The sequence below is a fragment of the Equus caballus genome, chromosome 30 (genome assembly GCF_041296265.1).
Source record: "Equus caballus isolate H_3958 breed thoroughbred chromosome 30, TB-T2T, whole genome shotgun sequence".
Lineage (NCBI taxonomy): Eukaryota > Metazoa > Chordata > Mammalia > Perissodactyla > Equidae > Equus > Equus caballus.
Window position 1 is genome coordinate 27,720,914 of NC_091713.1, and position 24,145 is coordinate 27,745,058.

The 24,145-nt window shown below is 35.9% G+C and overlaps 1 protein-coding gene and 1 non-coding gene across 8 annotated transcripts in view; one reads left to right on the plus strand and one right to left on the minus strand.

Annotated features, from left to right (window-relative positions):
• The window catches only part of BRINP3 (BMP/retinoic acid inducible neural specific 3), a 402,882-nt gene that overhangs the window by 214,677 nt on the left and 164,060 nt on the right, over positions 1 to 24,145 (minus strand). The gene's annotated exons all lie outside the window — the stretch shown is intronic.
• On the plus strand, positions 8,332 to 8,398 carry LOC111771362 (small nucleolar RNA SNORD29). The gene has a single exon (XR_002805174.1). It is a non-coding gene; the product is annotated as a small nucleolar RNA SNORD29 (small nucleolar RNA).

The window sequence follows — 24,145 nt, forward strand, 5'->3', positions numbered from 1 at the left end:
ATCATAGTATGATGATAAAAGTCTAACTTTTCTTTTTGCAATTAAAATGTTTTCAAGCGTAAATTTTACTCATCAATAATGCTAAGCATGGCTCATCTCCCCCCCCCCCCCAAAAAAAAACCTGTATTAAAAAATAGCATCCTCTTTTTCTTTTCTTTATATCTGCACTTTGAAATAGTAACAAAAAGACAATTAAAAATAATGAACAACGTTTTCATATACAGCAGGATGGTAGATTGTCTCCACCATGAAAATAATTAAAGATGCTGGACTAAAATAAATCCTTTAAAATGCGTTGAACTGGCAGGAAAATTAGGATTCTTCAGAAGCAAAAATCTGAAAAAGCTAAAACAGAGAAATGTAAAAAAATAGAAATAAGAAAATATTTAGAACTGAACAATTCTATGTATGAGCAACTGTTAGATATAGTTAAAATAGTTCTGGGGCCAGCCCGGTGGCGCAGTGGTTAAGTTCACACTTTCCATTTTGGCAGCCTGGGGTTCGCCAGTTTGGATCCTGGGTGCGGGCATGGCACAGCTTGGCAAGCCATGCTGTGGTAGGCGTCCCACATATAAAGTGGAGGAAGAGGGGCACAGATCTTAGCTCAGGGCCAGTCTTCCTCAGCAAAAACAGGAGGATTGGCAGCAGCTAGCTCAGGGCTAATCTTCCTCAAAAAAAAAAAAAATAGTTCTAAGCATGAAATTTATAACCTCAAATGCTTACATTGGAAACCCGAAAAGACTGAAAAATCAATATGCACCTGTAATAGAAAAAAGAGATAACAAAAAGATAGAGAAGATAGTAATAACATAGAAAAATAAAACAGAGGATTGATAAAGACAAAGTTGGTTCTTTGACATAGGCAACAAAAAGTAAAAATAGACATATTGAAATACATCAAAATTAAAACTTCTGTTCATAAAAGGATACAATCAACAGAGTGAAAAGGCAACCTACAGAATAGGAGGCAATATTTGCAAATTGTGTATCTGGTACGGGGTCAATATCCAGCATACATAAAGAACACCTATAACTGAATAAAAAACAAAAATAATAACCCAATTATAAAATGGGCAAGGATTCTGGAGATGCATAGAAGTGATGGCTGCACAACAATATGAATGTACTTAATGCCTCTGAACTGCACACTTAAAAATGGTCATGATGGTAAATTTTATGTTACATGTATTTTGTAACTGTTTAGAAAAAAATAAATTTCTTTTTTTAAAAACTATGACCCAGACATATGTTTTCAGGGAGGTGTGATAGATTTTTCTTACAACAAAAAATAATCCTGGGAGAAAGTTTCAACTGACTAGTATGACTGGTATTAAACTCATTGTTTAAGATTTTTAATTTACCGATCTTATTCTGTTTTACTCTATGTTGTAGCATAGGATTATAAACACGGAGTAGGAACATTTTGTTTAAATTGGGATCTTCTTACCAAAGAATCATTTGAAGGGAAATTATTTTCATTTTCCATTTCTTTAGTAATTCCTGGATTACCTCTATAAAGGGAGGTTACCTCACATTCTGTGAAAATTAATAAACAGAGATCTTATTAAATTGGAGTAAGGAAGCCAAAATGGAGAGCGCTCATGCTCCTCATCACAGCAGAGCCCACAGGAAGAAGAAGGATTTCCTCTTCTTGACTGACAAGAAGCTCAGCCAATGAAATGCCACTAAACCTCTGAACTCTTAGTTTAGAATAGCCCTCCCACTTTCCTTTTCCCCCCGTAAAAAGGTTTTCTCCTCCCTTGCTGCTGGGGGACTTGCACATGGCTTACCATGGTTACAGACCCCAAATTGTCATTCTTTGCTGATCCCAAATAAACCCGTTTTTGCTGGAGAAATAACTATCTGTTTAAGGTCAATAGTTCCTTAAAAAATAATTATACCTATTTTAGGATATTTCACTCTCTTTAATTTATCATTTGCCAAACTGAAAATATTACTGTTAGTTAATCCTAGTTATGAAAATAAAATTTAAATCTCAAAATAAATCTTCAGAATAAAAATGAAATATACACCTATAATTAACCTAACGCATTTTATTTTAACTTTCTCATGTAGTGGTTTTGAAACTTTGCCCAGTTTTGCCAAGGTCCCTCCAAAGACTGAAGCTCGAAGACATGGAGCAGGCAATGGGGCCAATCTCTAGTTGCCTGTATATCCCCGTTATTTGTTACATTTGGCTTTTAGCAATTGGGACTCACCTTTTTTGTGTTTTGAGAAAACTGCTGTTTTTACTGACTGTACTAGTTCACTATTTATAATAACACCAAGTGAAAAGCCCATAATAAGAAGGATTAATAAGGAAGAGAATGCTGTACTGAATGCAAAGCATTTGCTGTTGATTGCATGGGAAATTTGTTATGGTCTCTTGACTTTTGGTTTACTAAGGAAAACTTTGAACCCTCATATTCATGTTTATAGAGGCATACAGGCTTTCTGAGAACGTTAACTTGGAGTCAATATAGTAATTCAACTAAAAGTCATGTGACTTTTAGTAGTCAACTAAAGTGAAGTTAAAACACATTTTTTGTAGTGTTTTCAATGCAAGTAGATTTTTATACATGCCTAAAAATGATAACAATACCGTTCTGACAGGTTTTATCAACCAAAATTCCTTTTTGGAAGAAATATAATAGGAGACATAAAATGCCTAGGACAGTGTCTGGCATTTAGTTATTTACTAAATGAACTCCTCTAAAAGCCAAAACCATCCATCACGGCCAGTTTGAAGCCATATCGTGAGCTCATCATATTGAATCCTCATAACTTTCTCCCTTTGTTGCTGTTTCCCCAGCCATCTTCCCTTCCTGCAGTGTCTCTAACTCATTAATTGTATAATCATAGAATAACCCTCTGTGAAAATACCTAAAACCTCCACCTTCTCACCCAAGGCTCCTTATTGCTCATCTTCTCCCAAAATCAATGCTGCTTAACCTATGCTTTTTTTCCCTTTCCAGGTCATCCAAAATACACAAGGTCGGAATAAACTAAATTAATAGATTAGCCCATGATGCACTGCAAAATGGCTGTTTAATTTTCAACAGGACGTAATTCAAGTCAATAAACATTGAATGAATACCAGCTAATGTATGTTAATTCCTTAACCTCAGGGTGGATTCCATAGTTCAAGGCAGGGATGAGGAAGGAATTAACTATTCTCCAGTTCCCTCACATCTCCTTATTCACTGGGTAAGTCAGTTCTTAATGCTAAAGCCTGATCTAAACCTGTATATCTTTCACTTCAAAACGCAAGCATTTTCTGTTCTTCTGTCCTTTCTTCTTGATTTTAGGCTGCAATCAGAATTCTACTAAGAATGCCAATGAACTAAATCAGACAGCAACAGTTCATGTGTTAGTATTTAGTATCATAAATTTCTGTGTTTTGCAAAGATATTACATTTATTTTGATCTCAATTATTAGGGAAGTCTTCATGGAAGACATGCCTTTAAATTTTGCCTTGAAAACTGACAAGGATTTTCATATGTGAGAAATGTGAGAAGAGCATTCAAGGCTTAGACCTGAGCACAGACATGGATAAATGAAAGTGCATTGAATGTTGATAGGACAAAGATTAACCCTAGGTGACTGAAAGGTAGGCGGTAAGGGGGTACATAACAAAATTTGAAGAAATATTGTGGTTAGCAGCAGAGTATAATGATTAAGAGATTGAGGATGGGAACCAAAAATAGTAGGAATAATATAGTAATAATAATGATACTTGTTTTGAAGACTTGAAGAGTAATGTTAATAATGAGTTAATCAGAGAATCTAGAGAATAATATTAACCAAATGTCGCCATTTTTGATAGTATATAATTTTACTGTTTATCTTGATAACATATAATTTTACTGTTATCTTCAGTAGATATAGAATAAAGATTGCTTTATCCTGTGAGAAAGTTTAAATCATCATAGTTTTATAAAAATACAAAGCAAAACCCTTCTTTCCATAAAAAGATGTTGATTTGATCTTTTAGGTAAAACAAAAATACAAAAGACTGGTGACCCCAAATATAGAGATAGAGGCACATAGTTAGAGAGAGAGAGAAGTTGAGTCTAAAGAGAGAAACTGGAGGAATAAAACAAAGTCTCTTCCCATAGATCAAAAAGAGTTTATAAAGGGGCTGGCCCCATGGCGCAGCAGTTAAGTTTGCACATTCCACTTTGGTGGTCTGGGGTTTGCTGGTCTAGATCCCAGGTGTGGACCTATGCACAGCTTATCAAGCTGTGCTGTGGCAGATGTCCCTCATATAAAGTAGAGGAAGATGGGTGGGCATGGATGTTAGCTCAGGGCCGATTTACCTCAGCAAAAAAGAGGAGGTTTGGCAGCAGAGGTTAGCTCAGGGCTAATCTTCCTCAAAAAAAAAAAAAAAAGAGTTTATAAAGATTGAAAACAACACTTATAAGAAAGGTGACAATAGAATAAATTCTCACATGCCTTAAGGCATGTTGATCATATTTACTGAATATAAATTCACAGCATATGGTCTCTTAATTGGACAAAATATTTAAAATCAAGACTGTCCAGAGAAATGTAGGATATATGATAACTTTTTCTAAGGTCACCTTGTAGATGAAAACACTTAATAATGAAAAAATTTTTATGCTTAAGTAACTAACCCCATCTGGAGTGGCACCAAGACTTAATAGAAAATTAAGATCTTTTATAAATTGTATTATTGCAAAGTTGAATACAATAATAGTCCAAAGAATTCCTCCATAGGTGAAAATGAGCGATAATTTAGAAATATTGTAAAAGGGAATATCCGTGCATTTCCAAGAGCTGAAATAAACTTTGGAATGGCATCAAAATGAGAAGAGAAGTCAAAATATAGTCAAAGCATTTATATGTTCCCGGAGGTATTAAAAAAAATTATTTTATGTTTTGCAGTAATCTCTTAAATATATCTGCTCTAGCCTGGAGTGTTGAAACGAATAGAGCAGCCTTTCCTGTGTTCAAAACACCTGAGTTGTGGATCCAGTTATATCATAAGCTGTCGTTAGGTTTCCAAATAAGAAATGAAATAGACCTTAAGATGTTTCCAATATTCTCAAGTTTTCTCTTGAAAAGGTTTTTTTCAAAGTTATGAGAACTTTCAAATGTGAGAGATACAAAGGTTTGGAAAAGTAAAGCAAGATAAAGTTTCTTAAATTAAAGCTCTGAAATGCTGACTCCAAATCTTAAATTAAATCTCATATTGTATCATCAGATAATAAGAGATAGCTAAGGATACAGGTGATATTTTTCGGGAAATGTCACATCATGTGTGAAGGGTTATTTCTTTCATAGTCTCTAACATTTAATTGGAAATCTTTGCCAACTTGTGGATATAATAACCTATTCCGGGAATACACGGCTTTTGCTTGAGCCAGATTTGTCATTCTATTCCATTTGAGTTTAAAACATTTGTTTCAAATTCACCAACATATCCTTGCAATAATTACTATTGTTTCAATCACAAACTGTATCACATAGGATTTTTAATTTACAAATTACTTTTAGCATCTGTATGTATTGTCATGTTAAGATGGGCCACAGATTACAAATAATTTATAGCAGTTTGAAAATAAAAAGAAGTAAGAGTATAATTGTTTGGACCTATCTGATTGCAGAGTAATTACATACGATGGATAACAGTGGTTGTCCAGTTAATTAAGCACAGGGAATTGTTACTTCCAGCGCTTTTTGAGTCTTCCTCAAGAGAAGCTGATGAGATGCTCAGTAAATCAGACCAACAAAATTTGGCAGTGTCTTATACAGATGTGTTTATGTCAAGCCAATAGGTAAGAAGAAGGTAAAAGAAAAAGGTAGCATAGGTGAAGGAGCAGCACGAAAGAGAAGCAAGGAGGACAATGTGAGATTGGTACAAGTGATAAAATAGGATGCACCAAAACAAAAATGGGAATTTAACAATTTTTACTAAGTAGCGAAGGCTAAGTAGAGAGAATTACAAAGGAAAACTCTAAAAGCTATGTGCATAGAGTATCTGAACAGCAATCACACATGATGTAAATTGTATCTATCCTGTCTTACGTGTGCCACTTTCTTATTCTTATAATAACATCAACAGTCATCTTACTGAGATCTGAATATGCTCCGGGCACGCTGATAAATGCTTTCTATGTTTTATCTTATTTTATCCTCATAACAGCCCTACTTGGACTCTCCCTATATGACGAATGAGAAAACTGAGATTTGAAGAAGTGAATTACACAGACACACACTAAGGAAGGCACGATTCGGGTCCAGATTCACACGACCTTCAGGTCCTCTTATGGCTTGAGTGTCATACTTCTGTTATGTGGATAGTGTGTGAACTAAATATACAAAATACTTTGTAAGTCATATTATCAAATTCAGGAAAACTATAGCTAAGAACTTTAATGTCTTGGCTGACCTTACTTCTGTCAAATGCAATTTTATAAAATAAAATGTAGCTGAAAGGGATGTTAAGAGCCACCAGCCACCTAGCCCACTTACAGATCTTATATTTTCCACCTAAATTATCTAACTTATTTTCACCCTATAATGAGTGACTTGTATGTTCAGAGCACGGTGCTAGACATTTTAAAACTTTGATCTCCATCAGAGTTCAAACTCTATCAAAAAGGGTACTCTTTAATGCAGAATAAAATATCTGAAAAATTCACATACAAATAATATGCCACGGAAATGTAGAGAAAGGTATAATTAATAGTAACCAACGAGATTAAATCTTAGGAAAGTAGGTTACACTTGAAGGTGTTAAAGGATTATTAATATTTCAGTAAATGAAAAATGAGAAAAGAGACTTCTGGGAAGGAGGGGAGAGTATAGACATTGGAAACCTCACTCACCAGTTTTCTCACTTGCATAGTGGGAATAAAACTCAAGAGATTATAGTGAAGATCAAGAAAGAATGGCTAGAAAGCTCATGTAAAATTTGAAATAATGTAAACATTTTCACTACCATTAATATTATTGTTGTTACAGTTACAGAATGCAATGGGCAGTGGCCATGAGTATTCTGGTACACTTGCAAAATACATGTTAGAATGAAATTTAATCATATGTCATCTTATAGAGAATGATCACATATGGTATGGCTTAGGAATAGAATAATCTAAATGGACTGGAAAAAAGAGATATGACTATGACACAGGATCTGAGACAGCTTTAGAAAGAAACATTTAGGCCAAATGATGAAGGATCTTAATAAAATGCTATAGAATTTGAAATTTATTTTCTGGATTAATTTTTTTAGCTAGATCTTTGAGAAAGGAAGTAAAAAGATCCAATTTATGTTTTAATCATATTATATTAATATGCTTGTCAGTAAACAACATGGCTTTATGTATTTTGAGTCATGTTATTAATTTGATAATGTTGGGAGATAAGGCAAATAATATATTGTATAATTTGTGGGTAGGGAAATAGAGACTTGAGATATTAACTGGTTTCTGTATCACTATCTGGTAGGTGATAGAGCCAGGAGGCAACCCAGTCTTCTAACTTGAAATCTAAGTTCTCTGCACAGTGTATTCATTCATTCATTTAACTTATTTCTTGAGGAACTCCTGTGTATGTGAGCATCATACGAGTGAATAACACAGACACAGCCCCTGCCATTATGCAGTTTATAGCCTAGCGGTAGAGACAGATAAATAGTTAAGCTTTGGCCTTTATTATAATAAGTGATATTTAAATTTAAGAAGTAGCAGCATCTTTGGGAACACAAATGAGGAATAATAAGCTGGACTGGGAAGTAAAGGAAAGTTTCCTGGAGAAACAAATGCTGGAGCAGGCAGAATAATGCCCACCCTCCCAAAGGTCCACATTTCTACTTCCTGGAACCTGTGAATATCTTAGATTATGTGACAAAGGGGAAATAAGATTGGTAATCAGCTGACTTAAAGATAGGGAGATTATTCTGGATTAACCAGGTGGGCTGAATGTAATCAAGAGTCATTAAAAGTGGAAGAGGGAATCAGAAGAGAGGATCAGAGAGAAGACAACATAAGGAGAACTTGGCTTAATCATGCTAGCTGGAAGATGGAGGAACGTGGCCATAAACCAAGGGATGCTCGTGACCTCTGGAAGCTGGAAAAGGCAAGGAAATGGATTTTTTCTAGAGCCTCCAAAAGGAATACAGCAATACTGACATCTTGATTACAGCATGAGACCTATGTTGGACTTCTGGCCCCCAAAACTATAAGATAATAAATTTGTGTTGTGTCAAGCCACCACGTTGGTGGTAATTTGTTACTGCAGCAATAGAAAACTAATACAAATTCCTAAACGGAGACCTTCAATGCATTAATAAGAACCACGAATTTCTATGATGAATCAAACTAGCTCACTATGACTTACACAGTGAAAACATGTGAACACCTGCGAAACTGGAGAAGACAGGTATGGAGGATATCATGTTTAAGGAAATTTTATCACCCACAGCTTTGTCTTTCCTGTTCCAACTGCCCTGCTTGTTAACCCAAAGGTCCAGCACATTGTCTGGAGCCCAAGAATGACTTGAGGGAAACTGTCAGCCATATTTCTGATCAACTCCAATCTGAAGGTACACGTAATCGAATAAAAGTCTTGGAGCGTGTCGAAAAAAGAATTTCAAGTCATTGCTTGTACAGCCTCGCTGTTCAAAGTAGCATACAATCATCTCAGCCCTTTTAAATAAAGTTTTATTAACCTTGAAAAAAAAGAATTATGAAAAATGGAGAAAAATTGTTACCAGTAGAAAGGAATGCATGTGCAAGACCCAGAGCTGAGAATATGTTAATTATGGTTGTTGTTGTTGTTATTAATATTGGAAGTGAAAGAGGAAAGCAAAATGTATTTGTTAAAATGGAATGTAAAAATGCAAGGAGTAAAAGAAAAAGATAAGGGAAAGGTCCTGCAGGGACTAGTTACTCATGGCCAGCTTGATGGACTTTGTCTTAATCACAGTGAACAGACATTTAGAAGTTAGAAGCAGGGAAGCAACCAAAGGGTTGTATTTAAGAAGGTAACACTAGCATTAAGATAAAGATTTAGGAGTTGAGAGTAAACAGAAAGGGTAAGCAAGACTGAAGGAAGTATTGACTTAGTGAATTGACTATGAAGAATGATGCTAAAGACTTGGATTAAATGAGAAACAGGGTCCCTCTTCACAGCTCAATAGCTATTCTAGTGCTAAAAACAGTCACATGCCATTATACTAAAATTTGAAGAAAGTTTAAGAAAGGAAGCAGCATCACGTAAAAACCAGAGGGAGAATTAAATTTAAGGTAAGATGCCAGAAAGACCTTAAGAAAAGTCTTGAGAAAAAGTGATGTTAGAGCTGAGAGTAAGGTGAGTCAAGATTCTTCAGGAGAAGTGTAAATGGAAAGAAGAAATAGTCTAGTAGAGAAGAACATGGGCCTTCAGCTTAATACGAGGTCGCTGTGTTGACAAACAAGTAGATAACTTGATTTAATATTTCCAACATAAGGCAGCTCTATGTTATGACAGAGTCAGGAATGTGACCAAGAAAATGGTTGTTCGGGTAAACCGGAGCTGGAAGTCACTAAATGAGGAGGAACAAAGAGACTAATATATGATGTATGTGGTCCAAATGGATGTTTAAGATAGCCTGAGACATTAGGGCAAGACTTGGCTGATGAGGAACATAGATCCTAGTGATACAGTCTTCAGGAAATGTCATGAAATGACCTAGAGGTCAATAGACTATAGAGGTGAGGAGGGGGCAGAAGGTGGAATGCTCTGATGGTTTAAGTTTTAAAACATCAGATGATTTTATTCAAGGGCAGAGGAGATATTGACAGCTAGGAAGTAATAATATGGTAGTGGCATAGGAGAGTGAATTTAAGGTAAGGGAGAGTCTATGAGAATAAGCTTCCTCTCTTTGATTTGGCTGCAGGGGAAATAGCTTCAGTGGAGAGCTAGGTGTCAATTATAACTCTAGGCAGTAAAGATGATTGAGAGGAGAAGCTTATGACATGGGATGTTTATTTACCATGAAATCAGATGTTTCAGAAGGCATGGGGAAAATGCCAGGCAGGGAGGAGAGTAAAGGGAAGTTGCTTTAGGAAAGAAATTGTACCCAACGTCTGAGAGAACAGCAGAGAACAAATAATGAGTAGCTTACAATATATTCACTTTTTCATATACTAAGCCTGAGGTACAAGAGATATCCCAGATGAGATATCTTCCAAATAATCAGGAATTTTGCTCTGGATTTCAGATGAAAGATCAGGGATTAATCTACTTTCTTGAAAATCATCAGCATAGAAGTACAGTTAACATTAGGTGAAATATATGGTCACCTACAGAGAGAGAAGACTAAGAAGAAAAACAGGGCTAAGAACAAAGCACAAAGAGAAATTTTCATTTAGGTGTGGACAGAGTAAAAGGACAGAAAAGAAAGCTATGAAACGATTTGACGGTTAGGAAGAGAACTAGAAATGATATAGACTTTGGAAGATAATTATTAACCATGGTCACATACAACAAAATAACAATAATAATGGAAACATTAATGAAGTGCTTTGTTCCAAATACCTTTCCAAGCATGAGATATATTTTAATTCTCTAAGTCTTTGTGGTAGTGATGTCTAGCCTATCACCAAAACTATCCCCCTTTACTCCTGAGCATACAAATGAACACCATTTCTCCTTTGCCCAGTGGATGTAGCTACATAATTGCGTTCTGGCTAATGGAATATAAGTGGAAGTGACATCTACCACATCCTTTCCTGGGCAGCCAAACCTCCAACACAATCCACTACATACTTTTCCTATCTGTTTTTGTAAAGGCGGCCTCAAGGAAGCTCCAGGAAGTTGAGAAAGAGAAAGGCATGGGGCAAGGAGCCAAATAAATAGAGCAGATCTTAAGACCTGTGACTCCAAAAAAACATTGAATGGGATTACATGGCACTGGAAACAGATTAAAAGCACACTGGGTTTTTAGACCCAATACTGACAAGGAAACCATAAACCCAGATCAAATAAAACAACAACCAGAAAGCCTTTAACTATTTAAACCTTGAAAAACCTTAACTGTTTGAGCCTTAAGACTGCCTTCAGAACCCAAACTAGAATAAGGAAAAAGAGGGCTGCAGAAGCACTGGTGTCCCAAGAAGGAAATTCGACCTAATGCCCACTGCAGATGGGGCCATGAAGAGCAATGAATAAGAAAGAATCTTCAGGAGAGAAGAGTTAGGACCATAGGGACCACCAGACAACTAATTTCCTCAAAGAGAGCAGAGCCTAAGTCTCATCAATTTACCCTCTCCCCTGGATAGGAAGTCTTCAGCATGTCTACCAGTAGGACTGCCTAATATCTATTGGTCAATAATTACTGTATGTCTTCTATTCTTCTCTCTTCTAAATGAGAGATTTTATTGTGAATATCGTGTCTCCAGGTCGTAGAGAAGGTCTCTTTGGTTGTTCATTGGTTGTCAGACTGTGAAGAACCAATCCAGACATAACGGAAAGAACTCTGCTACATCCCAGAGATCTTGGATACAATGGTTTGATGGAGCTTTGATTTGTCTTCCTTGAAGCAGATCTAAGTGTATTTTATATAAAAAGAAGATTGAATAGATGTTTGATGTCCAGAAGGGTGGAATTTTACAGAGATTGTTGGCTGATCACCAAGTTTACTTGCTCTTCTTCCTGAACACAAAACCAAACCACATTTTTCCAGCCTCCACTTTGTAAAATGTAGCCATCGGACTGAGTTCTAGCAAAAAGAAGGCACATGGAAATGATGGGAGTCATTTTTGAGCCCAGTGCATGAAAATATCTCATGATAGATCCTCCATGATAAATCCCAACCAACAACTGCGTGCCAATGCAGATGAAGATGGGAGATCTGTCGGCCACTTGGGGTCCTGAATGGTTGCGTGGTTGGTCCCCTCACTCCCACCTCTGCAGACCAGGAATATGAACATTGGAATGCTAGGTGAGCGCCAAAACAGGTTTACTTTATTTAGTCACTGAAGCTTGGGGGTCTATTTGTTACATTAGGTAATGGAACCTTAACACATACATCCTTATAACTTTATTAGGTAGATTCAATTATGAACATCATTTTAGAGATGAAAATACTGAGACACTGAGAAGTTAGGTTACTTGCCCGAGATTACACTGCTTGGTATGTGGCAGAGTCAGAATCGAGCACCAGCAGTTTGGCTAAGGATGACATTCTCTTAACGTGTCTTACAGATGTTAGTCTACAAGATGAGTCATTGAGTTTGAACAAGAATGAGCTCTGATGACCCTCGAAAGACTTATTTCCAACCAGTGGTGAGGATCAGGTGTGATTATAAAGAGACGACAAAAAGATAGCGAATATAAACTATTTTACTGAATCTCTCACGTTAAATCAATTATTTTCATAAGTCCTGACAAGGTCAGCATTGTAAAGCTTAAGTGTTGCGGATATCTGTGGGACCACCAAAATCTGAAATCCACTATATTTCTAGGCAAAAACATATCAAGGATAATATTTACCCTGAATGTAAGTTCTGAAAGAATGGTTGGGCTCACACTAACTACGTTTTGAATTCAGCAATTTAATCATTCTTTTGTATTCAAGGTAAGCAAACAAAAGGGTCAGTATGGAAAAATTTCTAATTTTGGTAATGGTTTGATTGTCTTTTATTATGGTAAAATATGTCTGAAAGACCTTGCCTTTCAAAATATCATTGATCTCAGCAGCAGCCTATCTAAGGATCTTTATAAGAAGCAGGACACATAAGTATTGCTAAATTTTAGGCTTAAAAAACAGATGAGGCTGGCTTTATACCTACCCCAAACTCACACATTCCTAGGGTCAGCTATTCCAAATTTTTATCACTCATCTCAGAGCTCCACAGATCTCTTACATTGTCCACAAATGGCCTTACCTCTAATTTTACGGTAGAAATTGAGGATCTTAGGGAGAAAGTCCTTCAAATTCTTATTTTCACTTCTTGAATTGTCTGCAAAAGCTCACGTGCGTCCCTTCTGCCCACCTGCCTCAGGGAAAGTGGTGATGTCCTTTTACTTTGTAAACCCTGTGTGTGAGATCTAATTGCTTGTGCCATCTTCATGTCCTTTGTTCCATCAATGATTCTTTCTCCTGAATTTTCAATTGTGCCCTCTCTGTCATTCATTTGTTTTCTAGTTCTTTAGAAAGTCATTTAAACAAAAAATCGCATTGAACTATTGTGATTTTCCAAATATAGCACATACTTTTTCACACATCCATGCCTTTACCTATGTTGCCTTCCCTGCCCGAAATCCTTCTTTCTTACTTTTCCTGTTTAACTGACACCTATCCTGTAATATTTTGACCTTCACTCTTCCTTTTCAGTAACATCTTTACTGGTTTCCATGGGCAGAATCATACATTCCTGTTATGTTCTTGTTACAATTGATTGATATCTCTATTTATGTCACTTCTGTTAAAAAATAGTATATCTGTTACATTTTGGTCTCCCACTTAAGCTGAAGGCAGAGTTCATGTGTAAGATAACCAGTCCTGAACACAAAGACTGGCATTTAAATGTTCAATACACATTTGAATGAATGAATGAAAATGCTATTCAAAGAAAGGAAGCAAAGAAAACATACCTTTCCTCTTTCTTTATATTGATAAAAATTGGACAAGAGAAAGAATGCTCAAATTGGCTGCTTTAAGTTGGAACTGAAAGCTAGCCCAAACTATCCTCACTTCTTGGGTTATAGAATCAATATAGTAATACCTGTTTTTGCATCTCTTTCTAAGAATCTCCATCCTTCATTTCTAACTGTGCTCTCATTTCCATTCTAATTTTCTTTAACTTTATCTAATATTTTCAGGACTTTTTGGGATATGTAATAAGAATGCTAATTCTATGGTTTGATTGCTTCGTTTCTGTGAAGAACTTACCTCAAACTCAATATTTTGACTTGTTCCAATTTGCCCTTCACTTACTTAGAGGAATTAGGCTAGGGAAAACAATTTTTCTCAAGTCTTCTTTATCCCACCAAGTTTTTCAAAAATTTAAGTGCTTACATTCTGGCACCAACATGCAACTCATGTGCCAACCTGCTTCTCAGGGAAATACACCCAGGGACTAAAGGTTCTCCTTGTGTCTCGTGATAGACATGGGATTAGGGAAAACTTTTTATTATTATAATGGCCCCCACTCACTTTTATTCTCTTGTGTGAAAGAATAAAGATGGAGTAGCTCGGGATTAAATCTTTTGAGAGATGCTTCACCCAAGTTGATCCTTGAGTTATGAAACTGGAGCATGTTCCTCATTGGTGTCTCTTCCTTAAAATAATTACATCAGACATAGAGTCATGTGTTTCCTTCTACCTTTCACTCATCTGAGTAGGGGAATAGTTTTAATTACTTTATCTGATTGAACGAGTGAAAACATTAATAGGAAGAAATAAACATTCTTTGGTGAGCATATAATGGTGAAAAAAAGATTATTAATTTTGTTCTCTTTTATGTCCCCTTCTTTCTTGCCCCTCTTAGTCTTTCTGGCTGGTTAATTATAAACAGAACTTTAGGACATTGCTTGCATGTGGCTGGCTCAAATATGACACCTCCATCAGAATCCACTTTTTAGGACGTACACCCATCCATCTGGCTCCACCCTCTCTTCCTGAAGCTAGGAGCACCATGTACTCCCTTATCACTCTTTTTCCCTCTCCTCGTGTGTATGTCCTTCTCGGACACATATCTTTTTCCTTCCACCACCCCCATCTTGAGTTTTAATACTACTTTATGTGTTCCACTGTCATAGTTCCTATTCCAAGGTTGCTTTTCATTTTATTTTGTTTATTTATTTCTTTTAGTGAGGAAGACTGCCCCTGAGCTAACATCTGTGCCGATCTTCCTCTATTTTATATGTAGGACACCGCCAAAGCACGACCTGACAAAAAGCATGTAGGTTTGTGCCTGAGATCCAAACCTGTGAACTCCAGGCTGCCAAAGCGGAGTGCACGAACCCAACCACTACAGCACTGGGCTGGCCCCTAGAGAATTAACTATCTCCTTAATAGGTGCTATATTATATTATATTTCTCTTTGTGTGCCTGGCACCTAGCACTGGGCCTAGCAATTAGTAGATGCCCTGAAAATGAATTAATAAATGAAAATGTAAGGATGTTTAGAAAATAGAATAAATAATACAAATTCCATAGATCATTATTTAAATCTTACTCTTTGTGAGAGTCCTGTGTATATTGGTCTTTATAGCCAGATTAAACTTGAGGTTATAACAAATGGTCCTTTAAAATAAAAGATAAGTGTTTAGAAATGCAATGAATTGCCCTAGTTTTTCCATGCTGTACTGGGAGCAAGGCTGGAAGTCTTACTTAGACAGCATGACGCTACTATTTTGTGGGTCAAAATATTGAAGAATAGAGTTAGGTCGGCAGACATGAAAGAGCAAATCAAAGCTAATCTCTGACATAAACTCAACACCCAATGACAAGCATCAGAGGTGGAAGGAAGTCATTACCATTATATTTATTCCCCTGAACTTGAACAAAACATAATTATGGTTTGGGCAAAGCTGAAAAAATATGCCTTTCAAAATATCTTTCATTTATGTTTCCAATTAATTATCAATTAACTATCTGTAAGTCATGTATGAAATAAAAATCCAAGGGAGAAATATTTGAAAAGTAAAGTATAAATCACAGGAATCTGATATACCTAAATAGAAATGAGACTTCTGTATATTTAGGAAATCTTACAAAATGGTGGAATAGTGTAATAAATGCTATCTTAAATATTAAAATTAGGCAAAAGATCTCTTTATTAGGAAACAATAAAAGCTTTTCAGTTCCGCTGGTTTTAAATTTTGACTGACTAAATGAATTAGGATATTATTTGCTCATAATTTTCATGAATTTCTCTTTCATTATCTTTGCCTTGGACACATTATGATGTCAAAGAATGTCCTTAATGCATTCTTATTTGAAAATAATTATGCTGTATATTTTCACCTGAAGTTGCTAGACCTAGTAATATTTAAATACAGTTTAATTTTTCCACAGTATTATGAAAACTTCAGATGATTTGGAAAAATGGTTGCTTGTCATATGAATTAGTAGATTTTGTTTGAAAAATGGATGTTGTTTTTCATGTTACATGCAGAAAAAAATTAATGCTTACAATGAATAGGTGGATTTCCTGTGAAATTAATGAAAGGATGTTCTAAAAAACTATTTAACTATATAATATATAGTTTTTATATACATAATATAAAATTGTTATACTGTGGAGGGTAACTGGAGGGGAAGTAGAAAGAGAGAATTAGAATAATATGACTAAGTTTCATAGAAGTCAAATACTCTTTAAATGAAAGCTACCAAGAGATTTCATATAGTGGATCTAGAAACTGGAGAATTTGAGATTTCAAGCAAAGATGGAAGTTGATTGTGAAAATTTGTCCTGTACCTTATCCAACCCTGGGGGTAGAGAGGGTGGGAAGTAGATAATGAAAGTCCTGATAGATTTGGGCATCTGTGAAAAGGATCAGTCCTCTGTCCCTAAGTATGGTCCAGGACAAAAGGCTAGGCCCATTTTATGGCAACTTTGCCTGGGAACAAAATAATAATTGGTACTCTATTTTAAAGCAGATAGGCCTAAGAGTGCTCCAAAGGGATTAGAATGTTTTTCTTTCATGCTCGAACAACATGGATGTGACTGAGTAAGCAGACAGCCCTGAAGAAAGAGGAATGACTTGCTCATGGCCTAGAAAGAGGACTATCATAGAGTGAACTTCATCAACTGAGACAGGGTGGTGGTAATGACATCTCAGTGGATGCCAGCCTGAAGAAATGATGATCCTGAGGACCAGAGGTAGTCCTCCCCACCATCTACCACCAGGTGCCTTGTCAATCTTCCCAACCCACTTCAATGAAAGGAAGGAGAAACCTTGAGCTGATCAAGTTTAAATTTCTGCCATCCAGCCAAGAGGAGACTCATATTAAAATGTAAATCTTCTCATAAAGTTACATTCCTCTGTCTTCTGCATTTGTGTGATTGTTAGCTGTATAATCATCACCATCATCATGTCCTGAGTGTTCATTATGTTTTAAGCAGTAATAAATTTCTTCACATTAATCATCTCATTTAATCTGATCCACTCCTTTTTGAAGAGTGGGTCACGTAACTCACACCTTTTTGCATATACAAGGATCAGAAGGATTAAGTAACTTGGCTGAATCATATTTTGAGGATCCAAGATCTTCACTAGGATTGTATTAATTGAAAGCATTAATAATTTCTTATTTAAAATATATATTAGTTCTAGGTGTCTGGATTAGCTACCAATTGAAGTACATGGATACATAGATAGGCTGCCATATGATAATGACATCTCTTTTATATGTCTGTCCCAGTCAGTGAGAATGTAATCAGCAAAAGTAAGGAGAAAAGCTATTTTACACCACAAATTTGTATCTTAAGTTGGATTTTTTAATTATCATTATCATTTTTCTGGTTAGCATAAGAACTGGATAGACAATAGAAAGGATATTATTCACAGTCTCAGAGAATGTTGGGTAACAAAATGATGACTTGATTTTAAAATGTAGTTGACATATTTAGTGCTCAAAGGGAGCAATGGAGATGCTCATTAAGAACCATAACATATACAAAAGTAGAAAAAAAACCCCTCTACTTATTGCAAGCCTTCTCTTGAGGAATGGAGTGTTTTGTAGCAGTTAAATGTTTTTAATCTGATGAGATTTACCAACTGAGTGAATAAAATAATAATAGATGATTTATTATTTCACAGATAAAATTGTGTGTACTTCAGAGACCTGTTTAAAGCAATAGGGAAAGTTTACACAAGAATTTTTTTCTCCTCCCCATTATGACTGGTTATTTAACTGTTCTGTGTGTTTGAATATTATAACTCATGCCACTGAGATTACACAAGAAAGCAGGACAAGCATGACAGAATCATGAGACAGCTGCATAATTACTGCAAATGAAAAGTCTTCAGTTACACGTAAGAAATTGTAAGAGAAAATCCCTTTTCAGCTTCCCATCTTGAATGCATAAAAGTGCTGAGTGATAAATTCTTAGCCTTTTTGAAAGAAATATCTAGTTATGCAACCTGAATCCTAAGTAAATACATACATAAAAGTGTTGTTAAAGGAAGGCAAATACACTAGGAAAGATGAGATGAGTGGAGTCATATTAAAATAGAGCCAGAGCAGCCATTCCAGAGGAATTGCCTTGCAAGTCTTTTCTTTATCTTCCAAACTGGATCAAACCACCAACATTCCAAGAAGTCAGTGTGGACAAGAATATCTTGTTTGTAAGGACTGATGAACCCAGACTTTGCTGATGACCAAGTCTTAAGTCAATCAACTGAGGACAAACCCAGCCTTACCCCATCTTTCACCAATGAATGCTTCCTTAATGCAACTTACCTCATCTTCCTCCCTTTTTCCCATAAAAGCCCTAAGCCCCTCTCCTGTAATCAGGACATCATTTGAGTTTCTATCTGAATCTGTGCTCCCTAACTTGCAATTCTTCTATCCCAAATAAACACTTTGCCTCTTAAACTGGTTTCTGGTTTTGTAGGTTGCCAATACTCTTGGAAGAGCATGCTTCTGGCGCTAAAAATAGGAACTCTAGATAAAGAACAAATAAATACAAATGGCTCTTTCACGATCATTCACAGGTTAAGAGCAATTGAAATCATTTTCAGCCTGTTTCACAATGTAAAAGGTGAAAAGAACATGTGGAAGAAATTGCTAGATCTGGTCAAACCATGTTTTTCATGATAATACAAGTTACTAATTTGGTTTGGTAAACAGCAAGCAAGAAAGATTATTTTCTAAGATCTATAGTTATAGAATGTGTGTGATGTTTCAAAACTAGGAAGCAGAATGAGAAAGAGGACTTAAAAAGAGAGATTAAACATGAATAGAGCAAAAAGTAATATAGCAGTTTCCAAAATTATGTTCTATCATAATTTTTGGCTATTGAGATCACACATACTTTCTCTAATACATAATGAAGCTATAGTCCAGAGTTAATAATTTCACCACAAGCTACTGAGCACAATTTTTTCTCTGAAAAATTCTTGATTATTATCAGTAATAAACAAGAAGTTATTTTGGGGGAAAACTCAGCTTTGATAAATCATTGAAAAGTAGAGTTTTATTCTGTTTTTAGAATGTAATAACAAACATTGCTCTTGAAACATGTGCCAAAGTTTGATAAATGTTCCTCTTGATTCATTTTTGACCAAAAAAAAATCTTATTTAAATTGTTTCATCAATAATGCTTACTGCTGCTAATCATCAAATATTTCTAAAATATCATCTGTAATATTTTAAATAACAGATATCAATGTTTATATAATTAGCTATACAAGAATACTTTATAAACACAAAACAATTATTAACTTGATGATATTTTTTGTCTAAATTTAGTGAAATAAATCACCTCTAGCTAATTGGGGCTATAAGAGAGTCAAGGAAGCAGAGAAAACATAGCAATACTGATGGCTTTTTAAAAATTGCAGCGTCTTGTAATCATTAGGGTTTTTAGAGGGGATAATATTCAAAAACATGTGAGCTCAATAAAAATTTGATAAAATTTTTTAGAGGGTGAAAACAAAGGGTTATAACATTAATAAATTTACGTTTTTCTCAGCGTGCTTGAATTTTAAAATAAAATGATTAAAAATTAAATAAAAGGCACCTCAGTAAGACAAATACAAGAAAGTCACAAACATCTAACATCGATGTATGAAAGACTGATACCCAGAAAGAAGCTTATGCAAAATGTTGAAGGGAATAAAAATAAATTTTTAAGTATTTTTGAGTGATAAGGGGATGTATATTGCTTCAGACAGCAAAATTCTTGATTTGCTTACAACTTCCTTAATAAAATAATATTTAAATAAATGATTTGTTGGTTTTAGAGGGAAGGAAGTTTACAAAAGTAAAATGATGGCAAGCAAGGATTTAGCTACTACAAATTCCAAATCTGAAATATTCCTGCCCACACTGCTGAGAAATAACCAACAGAACGATAAAACCATCATCAGCAAACATTGAGAAATAATGCTCCAGAAAGTGTTAAGAAGAAACTTACCTTGATTTCTAAAGATAAGAGAAGTGGCAGGAAGTAGATATTGAAACCTCATACCTAGGAATTTGATATCAAGCCCATGCACATGTAAATCAGAACTCTAAACTAATAGTTTAAGTGTAAGAAAGGAGCATTCATCAGGAGCTGACATAAAGGCTAGACCACTCAAGACAGTTATCCTGAGTTACTTGATAATCAACTAATTAGACACATAGGTGTTGAGAAGCCATTTGAATAACATGCCTGTGTAACTGGCAGACTCAGAAGGTTAGTCCTTCAATTGATCTGACACTGTGTTCTTACTTGTCCTACCCATGTCCCAAATTATTTTATCATTTATGCATCTACATAAAAATTCTAACTTATGATTTGTCGTTTCAACATGTCCAGGATATCCAGTTTATACTACTCAAATGGATCCTATTATTCAAATGTTTAAAAAACAAAACTAAACTAAACTATTTTATAAAACTCAGCCCCGTGTGAGTTCCCCGAGATCAAAGAACTCATTAAAAATAATGAGCTCTTCTTCCACATCATAAATCATCAGGGAAACGCAAATCAAAGCCACAACGAGCTATCACCTCACACCTGTTAGAATGGCATTTATCAAAAATATAAGAGATAACAAATATAACTGAGGATGCAGAGAAAAAAGAACACTTCTACACCATTGGTGGGAATGTAAATTGATTTGGCCACTATGGAAAACAGTTTTCTGGTTCCTCAAAAAATTAAAAATTGGACTACCATAGGATCCAGGAATCTCACTCCTCGATATAGATCTGAAGGAATTGAAATCAGCTTCTCAAAGCAATATCTGCACATCCATGTTCATTGCAGCATTATTTATGGTAGCCAAGACGTGGAAGCAACCTAAGCATCTGTCAACAGATAAAGAAGTTGTGGTATATATAAACAATGGAACATTATCCAGCCGAGAGAAAGAAGGAAATCCTGTCATTTGCAGCTACATGGGCGAATCTTGAAGGCATGATGCTGCTTGAGATAATTCAGACAGACAAGGGCAATTGCTGTCTGATCTCTCTTATACATGGAATATAAAAACACTGAACTTGTAAAAACACAGAGTAGAATGGTGGTTACCAGGGGCTGGGGGATGTGGAAATTGGGGAGGTGGTGTTTAAGGGTACAAACTTACAACTAGCAGACAAATAAGTCCTGGAGATCTAATGCACAGCATAGTGATTATAGTCAATAATACTGTATTATAAGCCTCAAAGTTGCTAAGAGACCAATTCTTAACCATTCTCAACACAAAAAGAAATGATCGGGGCTGGCCCTGAGGCCGAGCGCTTAAGTTCTCGTGCTCCGCTTCCCGGGGCCCAGGGTTTGGATCCTGGGCAGGGACACGGCACCGCTTGTCAGGCCATGTTGAGGTGGCGTCCCACATGCCACTACTAGAAGGACCCAAGACTAAAAATATACATCTATGTACTGGGGGGATTTGGGGAGAAAAAAACGAAATGATAAATATATGACATGATAAAGGTGTTAGCTAACACAACTGTGGTAATCATACTCAATATATGAAAGTATTAAACCAACACATTGTACACCTTAAACTTACACAACGTTATACGTCAATTATATCTCAATGAAAGAATGGAAAAAGATAATGAGCTTTTCATGGTTGAATGATGTACAGTCTCGTGGACTTTTCTTACCTATACATTGTGTCACTTGAAAGCATCTTAATTTAGCTATGTGTGACTGAAACTGGAAGCCCTCTCCCTGGTCTAACAGGCACCTCTAGCAAGCAAGCCGCATAGGCTTAAAGTCAGTACAATAAAATCCATGCTGTCCTGTGAAGCAGCTCTGCAGGCCTCATCAGCCTGTGTCTACATGACCTTGGAAGCGCTCGTCTCACGACTGAAGATGCCAGCTGGACAGATCCACAACAGGAGGGGTGCTGGGGACCTCAGTCTCACATTTCCCAGCTGCATTTCTCAGAGGTTGAGGGAAAAAGTGACAGCCCTTGTCGTTGCCTTCCTCCACACCTAGATTACACCAACGTTACAAGCCTTGTTTGATGAATAACCAAAACACTCTTGTTCATGTTATCCTTGAAGCAGACGACCATTAGATGTGTAAGCCGCTTCCCGCACAGACACTGCTTTGTTAAAAAGTATATAAACTACACTCAAATCTGTAGACCTAGGGGCAGTTCCTCAGAATACTCTGTTGGACTGTTTCCTAGGATTCGAATTCCTCACTTTGATTGTCAAATAGACTCCTTCAATTGACCTTTACCCTGACTCTATTTCAGTTGACATACAAAACTTACTTTACCTAGATTTCATAAACTAAAGTTAGTTAGTCAGGTCAATAGTTTACTGAAGACAGTTTGTATTGTATGCTTTTAAGAAGTCTGATTATTTTGCAGTGTATGGTGGAGATTGTTAAATACTCACAAAAAGACTATGTTCTGTTTCTCCTGGGCATACCCATAGACTACTTGGAAGCCAGAGGTGGCCATGGGGCTGATTTCTGCCTTCAGTTGCAAGAAGACAAGATGTGCACGCCCCTTTTAGGCCTGGCCTGTGGAAATCTGGAATCTGACTTCTGCATTTCTTTCCCTCTTCCAGATCTTTCCTCTTGCAAACATGGAAGCCACATACTGAAGACAGCAGATTACCCATACACTTCTATTATATGAGCAAGAAATAAACCCTATTTATATTTGAATCATGAATTTTGGGATCTATTTGTTGCAGCAGTGGGCTTACAATAACTAACACATAAAACTTAGCACATCACCAAGCTGCTTCTGTTATGTAGACATGTTGATGGCTTAAATTCCCTTAATTTTAAGGAAACTTCTTTTATCAGTGCATCATTAGTATTTTCTTGATTTGGCTGTGATTATTAATTGTCTGTTCTTGCTTTTTGATAAATTTCTTTTAATTATCAGTACATTTTGTTATGATTTGTTTGGTTAACTCAACCATTTATAATAACACTTATATACATCAACCCTATTTTGAACTATAATTTTCCAGTAACTATATTTTAAAATATATCCGTTTCTGTTCACATTTTAAAAATTGAAAAAATGAACATATATGTTGAAAAAGAAATATATGAATGTGTATATGTGTGTGTGTGTCCCTGTGTGAATTTCCTAAAAGAATCCGCCTGCATAATATCATCTATTCTGTATCTCTTAAGTTATTTCACTACTGGAAGATGAGAGTAGGTATGGTCAATGGGAGCAAAAGGGCAAATTGCCCCAACTAAAGAGACCATCATCAAGAAAACTCAAGGGACATTGCCAAAGAACTCATACTTGCCGGAACTAGCATACTGTAGGATACCCAGATACTAGTTATTCTTATTTCATATTGACCACTGCATCTGTCCATTCTGATCACCTTCCCAAGTATGCTCCAAGTGTAGATGTAAATCTACCTGTTCTCCTTTGCCAGTGTGCTCTCATCAATGGTAAGAGTGGCCAAGCTTGAACTTGTGGCTATCAGCACTCAGTGATGTCTTCTGGCAGAATGCCAACAGGAAGATAGTCTTTCTGGAAACAATAGACTCCTTCTACTTGTTTTACCCTGTTTACATTTTTCCCATTTCCTTTTTGGCAATCCATGACTGACTGGAAATAAAGTGACATTTCTACATAGAGTAAAGGCAAGGCATGCTTTCACTGTCATTTACCTCATCCCTTTTTAAAACACTTTGAGTAAAAAAATAAGAGAAACAAAATAGAATACACATTTTGATTTGGTAAGACATTTAATTAAAGCTATCATCCATCTGGGTGTGTTTCCATGTGTGAAGGCCTCTACTGATTTGCTCCACTTTCTTTTTTATCTGCCCATGTACCAACATAACCCGTTTTTGTAAACAAAATTTATTTCACACCTTTTTTGCACATAGAACTGTGTAAAAGTTTTGGATACAAAGACAAAAAAACCTGTTCTTATCCTTAAGCTCCTTGTAAGTATATTTATTGATAATTATACTATCAATTATTATCAAATAGTAGCTATTACCTAAATGTTATTACCAA